Source organism: Pogona vitticeps, chromosome 4 (genome assembly GCF_051106095.1).
Source record: "Pogona vitticeps strain Pit_001003342236 chromosome 4, PviZW2.1, whole genome shotgun sequence".
NCBI classification, from domain to species: Eukaryota; Metazoa; Chordata; class Lepidosauria; order Squamata; family Agamidae; genus Pogona; species Pogona vitticeps.
This window is the reverse complement of record NC_135786.1, coordinates 84,973,496-84,990,599: the sequence shown is the minus strand read 5'-3', so window position 1 is coordinate 84,990,599 and position 17,104 is coordinate 84,973,496. Positions and strand designations below refer to the sequence as shown.

Here is a 17,104-nt window from a genome sequence, read left to right as displayed (position 1 = left end):
AGATGTGACTGGTTAACTGTACAAGCAAAGAGAATAAATCCATACAACAATACTTCATTCACCAAGGAAATCTGCAGTGGATTACAGCTTCTCTATGGTTACGTCTGTTCTTAATTTACTGCTTTTATTCAGTTTTCAACCATAAATGAGCCCCTTATGAGGCATTCACTATGCAGAATTGACAACTCTTTTTATCTGCTTGAAAAATATTTTTGGATAATAATTTATGGTTAGGAAATATTTTAAGCAGTTTCAATAGTTACATTATATTCATTCAATGCTTAATGATGCAGTGACTCCCCGCTTAAAAAAAAATACTGGGCAATCTGGTAATTTCACATATTTATAACAAAACATAACAACTTGACTTATACAGGAACATAATCTTTTAAAATGTATATTTCATGGGAACTGTGTTACGAGGTTTTTTTTTTCCTGCTCCTGTCCTCTTCTACTTCGTTTAATGCCACATCTCACAATTTTAGCCATGGTTGATGTGTGTAGAGACGGGAAGGCCTAGGGAAAAAAATGGAAAAATTGGGGGGAAAGGTTTTTTTCTCTCCAAAGCCATTTTTTGTTTTTTGTTTTTCTGGAAAAATGGGGGGGGGGGAATGGGAGTGTGGAAGTATGTTCTTTTATAGTAATAAATAATGTTAGTGACTAGGGGAAACAGCAAAGGAAAAAATTGCATCTTTTCTAAAAAAAACTTTTTTCAAATATCCTTTTCAAGACTTATAGGTGTGGAGCTTTAATTGTGGAAGTAGCTGTTTTGATTTGGCAAAGTGATTCATGCCTGATTGGGTGGCTAGGTCATGTGAACAGGAACATAGCTGTGTGCAACTGGCAGTCCATCAGACCACTGCTTGCCTCTCTAAATTTGAGCACCCTGAGTGCACCAGCCATCCTGCCCTAATTATGGCACTGCTCATTTCTTCTGCAGCAATACTGGCTGAAATCTTATTGCTCGGCTCTGTCTGTGCAACAGGAATAATGTCATTGACAGTGATAAATTACTGATTAAAGGCCTCCTTTTGAGATCTCAGGGTGTGCATGGATTGCGCACAACGCTATACTGTATGCAGCTGTGTGCATCTTAAAATTGTAAAAGGAGGCCTTTATTCAGTGGCAATCATTTGCTGCCAACTACATCATTTTGGTTATGCTGGCGGACTCCAGTCAACAGGTTTTTCTGCCAATGTGTACTCGGGGCTTATGATCTAATGCTATGGTCTAACCCACTGCACTGGGGTAGTATGTCATAGATATGGTTTATCCAGGAAGTTCATGTACAGCAAGCATGCCAAGCAGCTGCACCATGTAAGCTCAATATTGTCTATGCTAGCTGGCAAGGGCTCTCTGGGATTTCAGACAACACTCTTTATTTGCCCTATTGGGACATAGAACTGACCCAAAACATATTTGCTGCTTGAGAGTTAAGGATAAAATATTTCCACTTCATGTTCTATATACAGAAATCTATTTAAACGACTGTTGAACTTTGCTTCAGTACTGCTCCAGCATCCTCTAAGCATCTGGCCACAGGAAGATGTGCAGGTCAGGGAGTGTGGCATCCACTCCTTTGTCTTTCAACTTCACAGTACTTCCCTCTGCCCCCCCCCCAGAATCTAAAATTATGAATATTGAATGTGAGTTAATCCAGGTTTTTAAATAACCCGTTATTCAGGTTATAATTTGCATCATCCCATAGCCTCAAAAAAACATATCAAGCCATTCAATACAGACGATCATTGCTGTATGAAGGCAAAACAGCCTTGCGTGCCTTGATTGTATCTAAGACAAATCAGTCCATATTATTCTTGTTGGTTTCAGCTCTTAGGCATAAATCAGTGGACTTCCCTCTTTTGACTGGGTCTACTTCCTTGCGGCTGTAACTGCTGCCCGTTTGCAGGCTCTCTTCCTCAGAACTAATCCATCTACCCAAAAAGCTTTGGGTATGTGGACAGAAACAACAAGTGATCAGAAATGAACAATATGACTGGTCGACTCCGGTTTCAGCTTCATATGTCCTTTAAGGCCATACCAGTCCTGATTCCTATTAAAACTAAGGAGCTTGAGTTTGTAGTATCGGGCAAAGTACTATAATTTTAACTTGTGTGTTGAATTAATGGTCCTAATAATGGGGCAACTTGGCACTTAGGCCAAAGTTGATCTCTGAACAGAAACCTCCGTTCAGCTCACGGGCTCGAGAAGGCATCATCACAATGAAAATAATAAACTACAATGATATATTTTGTCACATTTTTATTCTCTGTCTTCCTTAGAGAGATGCTATCCCCTGGTGTCATAATTGGCTACAGAGGAAGAAAGCCATAACACTCTTATTAACTGAGACAATAGTGACGATGCTGTAAAAAGCCTTCCAAGATGACAAATTCCCCTTTGCATTATTTTAGATTAATTTAAAGAGCTGGCACACAAAGCTTTACAACTTTACTCTTGGCAGAATATGAACACATTCAGACTCATTGATACTCAGGGATTCTTTTGCTATTACAGAGGAAACTCCCAATAGATAAACAAAGAAAAACATTTCAATGAGGTACTTGTAGTGTTTTCCTCATTAGCGGCTACAGAGTCTTGAGCAGGAACTAGTGTTTTGGGAAAAGTTTTCTTGGCATTAACAAGAAAGGACATTGCTTTTACAGGCAAAAACACTTTATGATTTTCTGAAACCTCCTATCATGGAACCATATGTAATGTGGATTTTTTAAAAAAAAAATACAATAAAAACAAAATGAAGTGCTTGAGGGTTGGGTTGTTCTCTCTTTTTTTTAAAAGATGCATACCTATTTAAATACAATCCTATATATTGAGCTAATTTTAGGTTACATTAAAATGAGAATTGCTCTGTTTTATGGCTTCCAGGTTTTCCTTTGTTTTCAGGAAAGTAGGTTTCATTTGTTTCAAAAATAGAAATTGCATTGTTATGATATTGAGTGACCTTGTTTCTGTCTACCTGATGCATTATGATCAGAGATAGAAGGAAGAGTTCCCCTCGTTTTACCAGAGATTCTTCAGAATAATCAGATAAAATACTCACTCTGATCCCAAATACAACTCCTATCGTATTTATCAAAGTGAAAAATATCCCAGTAGAACACAGCACTCTACCTATGACCAGAGGTGGTTATACCATTAAGGAAAGTGAGGCAAGTACCTCTGGAAGCAGACATGTTGTATCACATAAGACATCAATATATACTATACCATACCATACCAATATATACCAAATATTATAATAGATTTATAGCCAGACAAATGGAAGGCAGTTTCTCTCTCAAGTGCTATAACAACAACAACAACAATAATAATCATAATCATAATCATCATAATAATAATTTATTTATATGCTGCATTTCTCCCAACAAGGGAGCCAAAACGGCTCACAACATTAAAAAATTCACACAATTTAAAAACACAATAAGTTAAATATTAAAAGATAAATTAAACAATATATGATTTAAAAATTAAATTAGGGTTCCCTATGCAAGGTACCAAAAAACTCCAAACCATCATGGTATTCAACAAATGTAGGCTGTAGTGCCACTCATACCAGTAAGACTGTTTCACACAACATGGCTCATTCTATCATATAGGTGGCAAACCCTGCAACTCAAAATTAATGCATGTGGTCTATACTGCAGTGAGAACCAGTATGGCATAGTGGGTAGAGTGACAGATGAGGAGATCAATATTCAAATTTAGAGATGGGCACGAACCACTGGTTTGCCGCTTGGTGCCATTTTGGCCCTCCAGCCGCACAGCTGTTCTACAGGTGCCCTGCCTTCCCAACCTTGAAAAGACATGCCACTGCCTTTGAGTGGGTCCCGCCAGAGAAGGCGGGGCTTGGAAGCTGGGGCACCTACAAAACAGCTATGCAGCCGGAGGGCCAAACTGGCATGAACCATCAAACTATAGTTCATGCCCAGCTCTATTACCACAAAAACTCACTGAGGAATAGCACTGGTAAGACCACTCCCTAAGTGTCTCAGATACTTTGAAAATACTATTAGGCTCTTTATAAGTCAGATGCAACTTGATGACAGATAGCAAACAAATGTATTACACAACACTGTTGCAAGCATTACTACGATGATGCATATCAAAAGCAGTACATAAATGTCAATAAAATTTATAGGTATCTCTACATAGAGAAGGAATTCTTCTATGAGTTGTGAAAAGTAGCTAGCTGGTCAGGAAGGCTCCATTTATTTCTGTTTACAGCAAATGCTGTGCAAGTTGCCGCCTCTGTGGTTGTTTCCATGGCAGCCCTTATATGTAATATCGACCACTATGGGTGCCGCTGATGCCATAGTTATCAAGTGCATGATCTCAGTCCCCAGGCCAGGCCTCACAATCGGTAGGTATAGTCTGGTAGGTGCACTGTGCAGTTCTAGGATAAAAACAAAGGGAGCTCTTATCTCAAGAGCACTTAGAGGAACCTCATAATAGTTGCTAATAATTAACCTACCTTTAGGAATTGCCCTATTCATTCAAGTCTGGCTTGAAGTATTTACTGTTATAAACCCAGGCCAGTATCGAAATGCTACGTTTATGTGCCACTACATTACAGAGAGGGATTTTTATGCTTGCCTCTTAAGGGAGGCTACGGCAAGCCTAATCACTGCTATATTTGTATGAATATAGTATATTTGTCCTAACAGGCTGAGAACATCTCAGTCAGAAATTCAGATACGTAATCAGGAGTGCTGTTTACACATGATTATGATAACACTAGGCTACACAGAAGACATAAAAGTAACTTTCGATAGTGCTCTAGATAATTGAGAGGCTACTGTAGGTAGTCAGGGTGTTAAACTTTCTTTTACTGTGGCCTTGGAATTGTACATTACTTTTTGTCTGAAGTAAAGAGGGGTGGCTATCATTAGGAACATCTATAGGAAGATAATTAAAGTAGACCTACTCCACCTATATGTCTCACCTTTGTCCATGGCAGCAAAGATCTTTCTTTTCAGGCAGAATGGAACCTTTGAAACAAAACCTCTCTGTTCTGTTTGACAAACAACTCAAGGAAGGGGCTTTGATGGGGGATGTTGCCCTTTTTAAACATGCTTTCAAGAGTTTTTTTTCCCAATGGTTCTTTATTAGTAGTTTTAATATGATGATATATTTAATTGGTTTTTAAAATGTTGCAATTTACTGTATTTTTACGTGGATTTGGTCAAAATTCAGTTGCAGTTAGCATAGATCGTTGATCCAAACTGTCACAAGTTAAGAGGTCAGAATAGGCATTGGCTGTTGGGCAGCCAATTGCATGATTTGACACATGACAAGAAATCCCTGGGCTGTAGCAATTTGCCACCAAGATGCATACCAATTCTGTATAACTAATAGTTGGTTGTAACTAATAGGATTTTGGACAATGTCTTTAAAATGCTTTTTTAAAACTTCCCTGATTGGCTCCATTGGGAAGGTGAGGGAATATAAATAAAATGAATAAATGGACACCATATGTGCAGAATCTTAAAGGAAGCAAACTCAAATGAATTTATAGATGACCTTGGCAAGATGGGAAATCTCATCCTTCCCCATGACATCTTTGTGTGTTTGGAATTCCATTTCACACTGGTAAAATATGCAAGCCCAGAAACAGTTAGATCAACCAATCACACTGTTATCTTCTATGTTTGCAGATTATTACCTTCAGACAGCTGCTGCTGGCATAAGAAGTAGACATAGAACCTTGCTGGACCACAAGGCAGCCTCCTTGCCAAGTTTATTATTACAGTACAGAACTCAGCCATGTTTTCCAGCAGCTATATTGCAGCACCAAGGTAGCATGGGATTGAGATCAAAGAGCTGTTTGAGGGTATAAAGAGAATGCATTTCCAGATCATATACATGGGGGTTGTGAACTTGCAGCTATTTTAATCAGATGCAGTAAGTACAAGATTGGCACTTTGAAGCGTTACTTTTTTTGGACCATTTCAAAGAGTTGGTTTTTTAGCATGGCTAGTGGGTTCAAGCAGATGTAGTCCAAAATATATGTTTACAAACTTTTGTACAAGATTAATTAGATCATGTCCATACCATGTTTGCATTTCTGTTTTGCAGCAGTTAGGTCAGTTGCAGTCAGATAGGTTTCACAAAAGACCCAGTGTCAATATAACAGCTTGATGATGGAGAGACCTTATCCCACTCATTTTTCTGGAAATACAAGTAATATTTTTTAAAAACCGAAACCAAAACTATGAATTGTTGCCATAGATTGGCAGCCAAACTTTTAATTTCTCATTTCCAGCATATCAAAATGGATGGAGTTCATCAGATTCCTCTTTACTTCTTGTACATATGCACTCTAAAGTGACGAGATGAATAGCCTTATACACCCTTTTGAATTCCGTTGAAGAGAGGTGGGATATAAATGGGTAGAATGTGGCTGCTAATGGTCACTGCCAGAAATAGGGGGCAGGGATCCTTCTTCTATATGTGATCCTAAAACAAAATCTGAAATCAACATTGGCTTATAAAGCTATTTATGGAGAGGGTGGGGATGAGGATAACAGTTTTGTTGAGATCACCTGCACAATGATGGATTTAGCCTATTATACTTGATATATGAATAAATAACAAAAACGTATAAAGAGGCAGCTTCCTCAATACAGAGACATTTGGCTGCTACACAGTGTCTGTAATAACACCTGAGAGAGATGATTATGTTAGGAAAGGGATGGTGTCTGAAGAAGGTTTAATTGTACTAATATTTTGCTGGAGAAATTTGAAATTGCCAAAGCCTGTGGTTCTCCAGGGCAGATACAAATGGTGGAAGATGATGCCCACTTGTTATTGCTTTTAGATTGGACACTGCTGGATAGCTCAGTGGTTTCGGTCTCTAGCTGCTGAGCCAGAGGTTGGGAGTTTAATTTCCCATTGTGCCTTCTTGATGGGGCTGGACACGATGATCCATGGGGTCCCTTCCAGCTCTGCAGTTCTAAGATTTTACGAATTTTAATACTGATGACCAAAGTAAATCAAGTGCTGATCTTGTACTGAGTTTAATCAGCACTAGTTGATTGACTTTGTTATAGTAATAGATTGATACTTTACTTTCAGACCTTGCAACGTATTCATGTGAGTTCAGTCAACTTCAAATAGTTGTCAAGTATGTACAGAGTATTTCTCATTCTGTCCTGTTAGGCTGGTCCAATTTAAAGCTAGTTTAAATCCTGGTGTTTAGCCCAAAGTGTGTGTGTGGTGGGTTTTTTTAAGCTATTGAATGCTGCAGATGTAATTAGTGGAAAAAGTAATTTGCTGATATCTCTTCAGACTTTCTTTGTGGAAATGTACAAAAACTAATCTCGCCAAACAAAATGCAAAACAACAGTTGAAAGTGTGTCCTTTAACCTTTCAATGAATTTTAAAAATGCCTGTTGGAGCTGCACATTAATAAAAGCTGTTAAGCTCAGTGGAGTACTTTATATTCATCTGTGCTTCATCAGGCAGGTTCACGGCCTCTGCCGAACTGCAGCAGCTCCCTCTGTTTTGAAAACAGTATGGGGGGAAGGATAGTAAGTACCAATTGGTAATTAGAAAATGTTACTAGGATTGTCTTAGAGAAATCCTAATGCTAAGGATGTTTCCAGAATGAAAATATGCAGCACTAAAAATATAGGGGATGAAGAAGTAGAAGGGGAGGGGAAAGAGAAAGAGGAGAAGGAGAATTATGAGTACTGCTGGGTGGGGTAACTATGGAGTTCTCACCATGTTCAGGTGCAATTTATTCTACAATGCACTGCTTTCAGTGAAAGCCCAATTTATCTTAGAACTGCAGAGCTGGAAGGGACCCTATGGATCATCAAGTCCAGCCCCTATCAAGGAGGCACAGTGGGGAATCGAACTCCCAACCTCTGGCTCCGCAACCAGATACCACTGAGCTATCCGGCAGTTCATCCCCATTCAGTGCCCACTGCAGTCATGCAAAACCAGAGAATTAAAAACTGCAAGAGTTGGTTTGCAAGGGAATGTCAAAAAGGAAGACAAGCCCCCAGTGTTCCACTAGAGAGTGCTGTAAAAATGGAAGGTGGAACTTCAGCTTTTAATAAAAGGTAACTCACGAATTATTATGCAAGTCCCTGGAATTAATATGGCGTTTCTGATAATGCCATTGATTTAAAGCTATGAAATGCAGAGAATTAGACTACTATGTGAAGGTTTCATAATTATATCCTTTTTGAGATAAAATGTTGAAGGAAGAAAGATGTTAAAGCATTTTCCCCTTATGATGAAAGGTTTAAGTGGCTGGGTTTCTTAACTTGGGTAAAAAATGACTTACGTACAGCAAACTCACCATTCAGTGGTAAAATGTGTGTTTCATGCTGAATATTCCAGTTTCAGTCCCTTGCCTGAAGCTCTGGAGAACCACTGTTAGTTCTAGTCACCGATACTGGGCTAAATACCAATGTGAGTCAGCTTCCTTTGTTTGTGTGACCATGTTTTTACCATGTTTAGACAAATCAGAATATCTGATACATTTGCATAGGTCTTTAGATCTCCTTCTAACATGCTTTTTTTCAAATAAAGAGAGTCAAATTTGTGTGGAGTGTGACGATCAAGTGGTTCATTCTGAACGAGTTAATGATGACGAATTCCAATGATCAATCTCTGGAAACAAACCCATTGATTTAAATGGAACAACCTAATTAGGTGCTTCGTTGTTTTTTTTTAAGTATGTGAAATGTTCAAAGAACGGTTTATTATTGCCATCCCTGAGTGAATTTCGATGGCTAAGTGGGGATTTGAATCCAGGTCTCTAGAGTCCTCATGTGACAATTTATCCACTACACCACACCAGCTCAAATGGATCTATCCTTACCATAATTTATCTAGATTCAACTCACAGTAATCACTCCTATGGCATGTTAATTTGGCATCTGTACTGGGGGGAGAGAGAGCCAATGTGGTGTAATGGTTACGAGGGACTGATTAAGACTCAGGAGATATGGGTTCAGCAACAGAAACTCACTGGTTGAGGGTAGAAATGATAATTTTTTTCCTTGAACATCTCACAAATATATTAAAAGTGGTTTTAGGGTTGCTGTAAGTTGGAAGTGACTTCTTGGCAGAAAACACACTGAAGGAAAGGGAATCCCAAGTTCAAATCAAGCCCCACATATATAAATCTGGGTGCCAGTACAGCCATTTTATGATGAATCCTCATGTTACGAACTTAATTGGTTCCAGAACTTCAGTCATAACTTGAAATGGTCGTAAATTGAAGTACCATTTCCCATAGGAATGCAAGAAAATGCAATTAATCCGCTCCGGCCGAAGAAAAAAAATCACCAAACAAATAAACAAACACTGCAAGACCCATCGGAAACACGATTAATCCGTTCCGGTTGAAGGAAAAAAAGAAAAGAAAAGCAAACAAACCATACAAGATCCTTCGGAAATGTAAAAAAAGCAATGCAGAAAGCAACAAACTGTGCAAGACCCTTCAGAAATGAAAAAAAAAAAAAGCAAAGCAGAAGGCAAACAAACCATGCAAGACCCTTCGGAAATGAAAAAAAGAGAGCAAAGCAAAAAGCAAACAAACCCTGCAAGACCTATTGGAAATAGGGAAAAAATCCAAAACAAACAAACAAACCCTGCAAGACCCATCGGAAATGGGGAGGGGAACCAAAAAACAAACAAACCCTGCAAGACCCATCACAGCATAGAAACATAATCCCATCACCCAGCCCAAAACCACACTGCAAAACCCATCCAGAAGTTTTTAAAAAGTAGAAAGCAGAACCTTACCATGCAGTCCGAAGCCTCCTCCGATCACACTCACTCTAACTGCTGGGGCAAAAGAACTACAAAGAAGCGGCCTCTTCGGCACCAATGGTTAGTACATTTGAATTCCCCACCTTTCCCCCCTGCCTTTTTCTGGTTGTAACTTGAAGCTCTGGTTGCAAGTAGAAGCAAAATGTTGCGGCTGGAGCTGGTCGTAACTCGAAATGAACATATGTTGGCACGTTCGTAAGTCTGTAGTGGTGGCTTACTTTGTAAATAATTTGCCAGCCCCACTGAGCAACAAAATTATCAGTTTTTCAAAACAGGAAGTAATCTTCTGGCCACTTTCAATTTTTTTTTAAAAAATCTTTTGGCATTTTTAGTCATCTGTTATCCCCTCCCAAGGATTCTGGGAATAGAAATCCTTTCCCCCCACATACACACACACAAACTACCACATGTACCCAACCCTTTGTGAAAGGCAACCTGGAGGTCAGCTGCAAAGTAAACTTGCAGTGTGAAATGTTCTCCCACCATTTTCTGAAGTGTTTCTCTTTTTTTAAAATAACATCAGATTAACGCCTGTTTATTTTGCTGTAGATAGTGACTAGTTTGTTCTGTGTAGTTTAAGACATAGTAAGATTTATGGACAGCTCAGTGCTTTAGGTATCTGGCTGTGGAGTCAGAGTTGGGACTTAAATTCCTCAGTAAACCTGCAGGAAGAAGAGCCACCCTATGTCACCTTGGGCAAGCTGCAAAGTCTCAGAACACACCCAAAAGAAGGTACAGTGGTGCCTCGCTTTACGATTGCCCCGCATTATGATGAATCTGCTTTACGACGATCTTTTTGCGATCGCAATTGCAATGGTCTAAATGGGGAAATTTCGCTTTGTGACGATCGGTTCCCTGCTTCGGGAACTAATTCTTCGCAAAACAATGTTTTTCTAACAGCTAATTGGTGGTTTCAAAATGGCTCCCGGGTAATTACAATTTATTTATTTATTTATTTAATTTATATGCCACCCACACTACCCAAAGGTCTCTGGGCAGCTTACAACATTTAAAATACAATAAAATTTAGAACAATTAAAATACAATTAAAATATATATAAAAATTGCCATCGAACCCACAGCTAATATTATTTCAATTAAAAGCCTTCTGGAACAGGAAGGTTTTGACCTGGCGCCGAAATGTCATCAGCGTCGGCGCCAGACAAATCTCAGTCAGGAGGGCATTCCATAGTCTGGGGGCAGCTGCCGAAAAGGCCCTTTGTCTACAAGCCGTCCCTCTTACCTCCTTAAGGGACGGCTCTTTCAAAAGGGCCCCCTGGCTAGATCTTAACTGACGGGTAGGTTCATATGGAAGGATGGCTCTCCGCTGTCTTTAGGGACAGATTCCTCGCTATACTGGCAGCGAAAATGGCCGCCGTATGGAGGATCTTCACTGGACGGTGAGTTTTTACCCCAATGGAACGCATTGAACGGGTTTCAATGCGTTTCAATAGGTTTTTTTATTTTGCTTTACAATGTTTTCGCTTAACGGCGATTTTCCTGGAACGGATTATCATTGTTAAGCAAGGCACCACTGTAAACCACTTCTGAGTACTCCCTACCAGGAAAACCCTGAAAGAATAGGTATAAGTGAGAACTGACTTAATGGCAGATATATTATTACAAGGGTGATTAGGGACTAGAGACAGTAAGGGGTGTGGACATCTTAAGACACAAAGAGGCAATACCAAAGGAAGAGGCAATACCAAAGGACTTGCTTGTGCTTTACAGTCAACAGTTCATTTGCCAAAATGCAGAATTGTGATCACCTATGATTTTTCAAGGAAAAGTGAAAATCTCATAAACCTATTATTGCCAAGGCTATGTAAACTCTGGAAAATCCTTTAAAAAAGGAAGATAATGGGAAAGCAAAGGACATAGCTGGAGTGTATGGTTGCTGGGTTTGCATTATAAATACATATGTTGGATACCAAATGCACTGTAATATTGTTGTAGTTCATTTGTGAAAAATATCTCAGTATTTCTAGTGTAGGCCATTTACACTGTTGTTCTCTTAAATGCAAGGGTGTTTTTATATATATATAAAATTCCAGTTTTCTATGGCATATTAAAATCAAATTAACAGCAAAAAAAGAAAATGAATGTAAGGTCCCAGGAAGGCTATCATTTTTACCATATTAAGCTACAATTGTCTTCCAGCAATCTATGTTTCAATAAACCAAGACAGACAAAAAATAGCATTGGTGTGAATAAAAACAAAAGTGACCCAATTTCTTTACACATCACAATGACAAAAATCTTCAGATCAGAGTCATCAGAATGGAATGCTGCACATTCTTTGCATGTTAATGTATTTAATCATTAGAGGTACTGGTGATAGTATAATTCTTTCTTAGAATAACATTTAAAAATGATATTATTCTGCTGCTTAGCAGATTGTTTGAGTTATCTTTCCCGTCTTTAATCCAGGGGATTACTCAACAAAACCAATGTTCATTCAACAACATTTATGAAATCTGTTGTGGATTACCAATATCATCAGTTAAACCTGTTTCAAATTTATTGCTTTCATTCAAGTTAAATTATAAAAGGGCCCATTTGTACCACCACATGTATATACATGAATTCAGCTTTCATCATCTCCAACAAGTTTAATCCAGTGATTTATGTTTTTGACACAGTTTTGGGGGGGAATCTGTTAAAGAAACTCAGACAGTTTGATAGAAGAGTTAGACTGGATTAATGTGCTATGTGCCAAATTTAAAACCAGCCCATTAAAATTATTTGTACAAAGAAGAATGTGTCGGATTTTTAACAGTCTCAACTTCCTTGAGTTCTAATCATTTTAGTCACTTTAGCAAAGAGTATGGAGTTATGATAGGAAAATCCAAAGACAATGATCTTTATTATTAGAAAAAAATGTTAAAATGGCAAAGAAGCAAAACTGCCTTTTCTTTATCCACAGCAGGAAATAATGCTCCTCGGATTACAATGTTCTGATGTCTAAAGAGCCAAGCCAAATAGCTGCATGTTCGCTTAGTTTGCAAATTATCTTCCTTTTAAAACTCTCCCATTTATATCCATATTTAAGAAAAAAACCTAATACACATTAACAGACAAAGAAAAATGAAATGTAAAATGCTTATCTCTTGTGTTTCACATCACAGGTAGAAAATTCCAATTTAAGCTCAAGGGAAAAGAGGTCAGGATGAATAACGTGTTTTTTTTAATAGGATGCCAAGGTGTTTTTTCTTTATTTATTTATTTCTTTTTTGTCATTAGGTTGTTTCTGTATGTACATGGGAAAATAGAAAGTTAGAAATAATTGCAAGTTTCTATACTGTGCCCCTAAGACCTGTGTTTCTGTTTTCAAAAGAAAAAATGTCAGGTATTTTCATTCTGAAATACAGGCTGAAATTTAGTAGCAGGTCAGAACTAGACTAGGCTCACTGAAGCAGTGGGGATGTGGTGAGTCAACTCCTCTGTAAATTCCATTGATTCAATGGACCTACTCTAGTTTCTGTTCATTACTGGATTTCAGCCACTGTTTGGCTTGGCTGTAACGTAATGATGCCTAGCCATGCTCTTCATATTTTGCTGTATTACAATCAGGGATGTTGGCAAGTCTTTGAGTCTTGAGTTCCAAGTATGAGTCTGAGTTTTCAGCACCGTGCCAAGCCTGTAGAGGTAAAGTTTCCCTTTGACAATTTTGTCCAGTCGTGTCTGACTCTAGGTGGCGGTGCTCATCTCCGTTTCCAACCCATAGAGCTAGCATACGTGGCCAGTGCAACTAGACACGGAACGCCGTTTACCTTCCCACCGAGGTGGTACCTATTTATCTACTTGCATGTTTGCATTTTTCATGCTTTCAAACCGCTAGGTTGGTGGGAGCTGGGACAAGAGATGGGGGCTCACTCCAATGCGTGGATTCGATCTTACAACTGCAGGTCTTCTGACCGTGCAGCACAGAGGCTTCAGCAGTTTAACCCGCAGCACCACCACATATGAGTCTGAGTTTTCAGTCCCAAGCCTGTAAGGTACAGGTAAAGGTTCCCCTTGACAATTTTTATCCAGTCGTGTTCGACTCTAGGGGGCGGTGCTCATCCCCGTTTCCAAGCCATAGAGCCAGCGTTTTGTCCGAAGACAATCTTCCGTGGTCATATGGCCAGTGCGACTTAGACACGGAACACTGTTACCTTCCCACCAAAGTGGTCCCTATTTATCTACTTGCATTTGCATGCTTTCGAACCGCTAGGTTGGCGGGAGCTGGGACAAGTGACGGGCGCTCACTCCGTCGCGTGGATTCGATCTTACGACTGCTTGGTCTTCTGACCCTGCAGCACAGGCTTCTGCGGTTTAGCCCACAGCGCCACCACATCCCAAGCCTGAGTTCCTCTTAAAAACAAGGGGTGGGTGGGTTCTGAGATGTGAGACAAGTCCGAGTTTGGGGGAAAAAACCTGAGTTGAGTGTGAGTCCAACTCAGTCCAACCAGTGCGACTTAAGTCCAGTTCAACAGTCCCGTGACTCAAGTTTCCATCCCTGACTAAAATGCCTATCATTGCAATCCAGCTTGGCCAATGGTTAGGATGCTGGGAGCTGTATTCCAAAGGCTGATGTGGTGGAATGCTGATGGGTGCAGTTGTGAGAACTCTAGTAAAAACTGGCTGAATTTCCTGCAGCTGGTTTGAGACTAGTAGACTTCTCAGTTTACTGGCTGAAAACAGGCAAAAAGGACTATATAAGAGAGGATAGAATAGAGAATGCAAGACTGTAGTAAAAGAATAGGCAAAATAAAGGAGTCAGCAGACTAAAGGAGATGTAGATATGTGGCTTGTTCAAGGAACCTCTTAAAGAGTGAAAGGGAAGACGAAAAGATTAGAGAGAAGTGCACAGAATAGGACAAATCCATGTGAACCAGGTATGTGTACAGGTAGAATAGGCAGAGGGTGCGTGGATTTGTAGCAAAGAGGAAATCTGCTTCTGTACTTCACATATAGTTAAAGCTTAGTTAAAATGTGGCATCAATCCAAGGACTAGCTGGGTTTCATTTTGGTAGTAGAAGCTCTGCTGAATCAGACTAAAAATCTCTGCGGCATCTTGTTTCTCACAGTGGCCAGTAAGAATCCCATGGGAAAATCACAAGCAGGACATCAGAATGCAGTAGCACTCTCCCACGGCCCCCTCCTCGAAACCACAGCTTCCAACATAGCTTCTAGTGGAACCTTTTAACCACTGCACCATGGTCTCATTACACAGCAGCGGAAGTTTTCATTGGTTAATCTTAAGGCTTGTTTTTCAGATCAATAGGTGGTAATGTAGAATTTGGTACCTACTGTGCAACTTATTGTAGAACATACTTTTAAGAAAATAGTCACAATGGAAGCTTTTGGGGAGGGGATACTCTTGAATTTCACCAGTTAGTTTTCTTCCCTTTTAGTTTTTGCAAAGATGAAATGCAAAAGCCATGAGAAGTGAAACAACGTAACAAAAAAAAAAAAACCCCAAGCAAATTAAACTGTTATGAATCATAATGAAGTTTTCAAAGGGATGGATAGAATTTGAATATTCATCAAATTAAAAATGAACTCGCCATTTCATCTTTAATTTCTGATATGGGTGGGAAAGAATCTCCCAACACATTTATTGTCAAAGTACGGTAAGAATTAGGAAGCTGGAATGTACAGTCCCATGCCCAGATTCCCACAATTCATGTGGTAAGATTATTTCAAGTAGCGACTTTTTAATCTTCAGCAGCAAATTAAGACTTTACAGAAACAAATCTCTGTTGTTCAGTAAATACGCCTTTCTGTATCCTCCTACAAGCCTCCAGTAAGCCAAAGCTTTGAAAAGGAATGTTTTTGTTTCCCTTGATATTTGATTCAAACTGTTTCAAGTTATGCCTAAGTAGAGCTTTTCCTCCCTGTTAGAACTCCTCACCCCATAACCCCTATCAAAGTTACGTGACCCTGAGCACATAAATTAAAACATAGCAAGAGGGAATGTGTATACTGTTGCTTACAAGGCTTCAGAGTTAGGGTCAAATTTGGCCAGTTAGGTACAAACCCATAATTTGGCTGGACAGTGGTATGGGGGGAGGGGAGGAAAGGAAAATGGTTTGATTTTTCTTTCAAATGCTCCTAATTTTAATTAGTACAAGCTGTTTTCAGCTTGTGAAAGGACACACAGATATACAGACAGGCAAATCCTTAGACTGGCTTGACTAGTAAAATGAAACTATGATGGAGGCCTGGTAGGCCTCAGGCTATGGCCCTGAAATCTTAGTGATGGTGCAGGCCTGGCAACCCTAGATCTGGAGAGTCACTCTGGTGGATTCAGGATAGGCCATTCTGTCATAGGCACAAGAACCCTTGCCTTGCCTTTCATTGTGTTGCACGTTCCACAGTATCTCAAAGAATTTGAAGCTGCTCACTTAGCAGCACTACTTTTAACATCAGGCAAGGATCACCATAATTTGGAATCGACTGGAAGGTGCACAGTCACCATTAGACATGGGCTATTTGAATCACAGTACCACAGGTGTCACAGAGGCCCATTCCCTCACCTCAGAACTGGCTGGTCCACTCACTGGTCACTGTGCAGCACTGGGGTCCTTTGTCGTTATCATTGCACCAACCTGGGAAGGAGCCTGGCTGGTGCTTCCCTGCCTCCTCACGCAGCCGGCCGCACATCAGCTAAGCATCCCACCTCCTCACTGGAGTGATTGGCTGTGCAGGAAAGAATTACCCAAGTACCCAAAACAACTTGGAATATAAAATCCTAAACAAAATGTATAAACATATATGATTTTTCTCCCACCTTTTCTCTTTTTTTGAAAAAGAAAAAAGCCTGCATGACCAATGGTCTTTTCAGGAGCTGATGCAATGAAATATAGGACCTATTAACACTATTTGTTATTTATTTATTTATTTATTTATTTATTTATTTATTTATTTATTTATTTATTTATTTATTTATTTATTTATTTATTATAAATTTGTTATTGCCTTCCCTGAGACAGGATCCAAGGTTGGGTATGTGTTACTGTGGTTCAGTTGCCACAACGTAACAGGGAGGGAAAAAACTATGAATCTAAATCAGGTTTGTCAGTATCCCAAACTGTGATGTCACAAAGGTAGAAGAGGCAGGGATCCAGAGTGGTGCTCAAACTGCTTCTGGGACAGCTGCTTGTGTAGAAATGGGCAGGAGAATAATGAGGGGAAATGGGTCTAGAACTGTCCCCAGATGTTCTTAGACCATAACCTCCAGAAGCCTTCACCACTAGCTATGCTGGCCAGAATTTCTGGGAGTTGTAGTCCAAGAAAGTCTGGGGAC

The 17,104-nt window shown here is 39.5% G+C and overlaps 1 protein-coding gene across 8 annotated transcripts in view; it reads right to left on the bottom strand.

Annotated features, from left to right (window-relative positions):
* The window catches only part of ADGRL2 (adhesion G protein-coupled receptor L2), a 723,239-nt gene that overhangs the window by 411,182 nt on the left and 294,953 nt on the right, over positions 1 to 17,104 (bottom strand). The gene's annotated exons all lie outside the window — the stretch shown is intronic.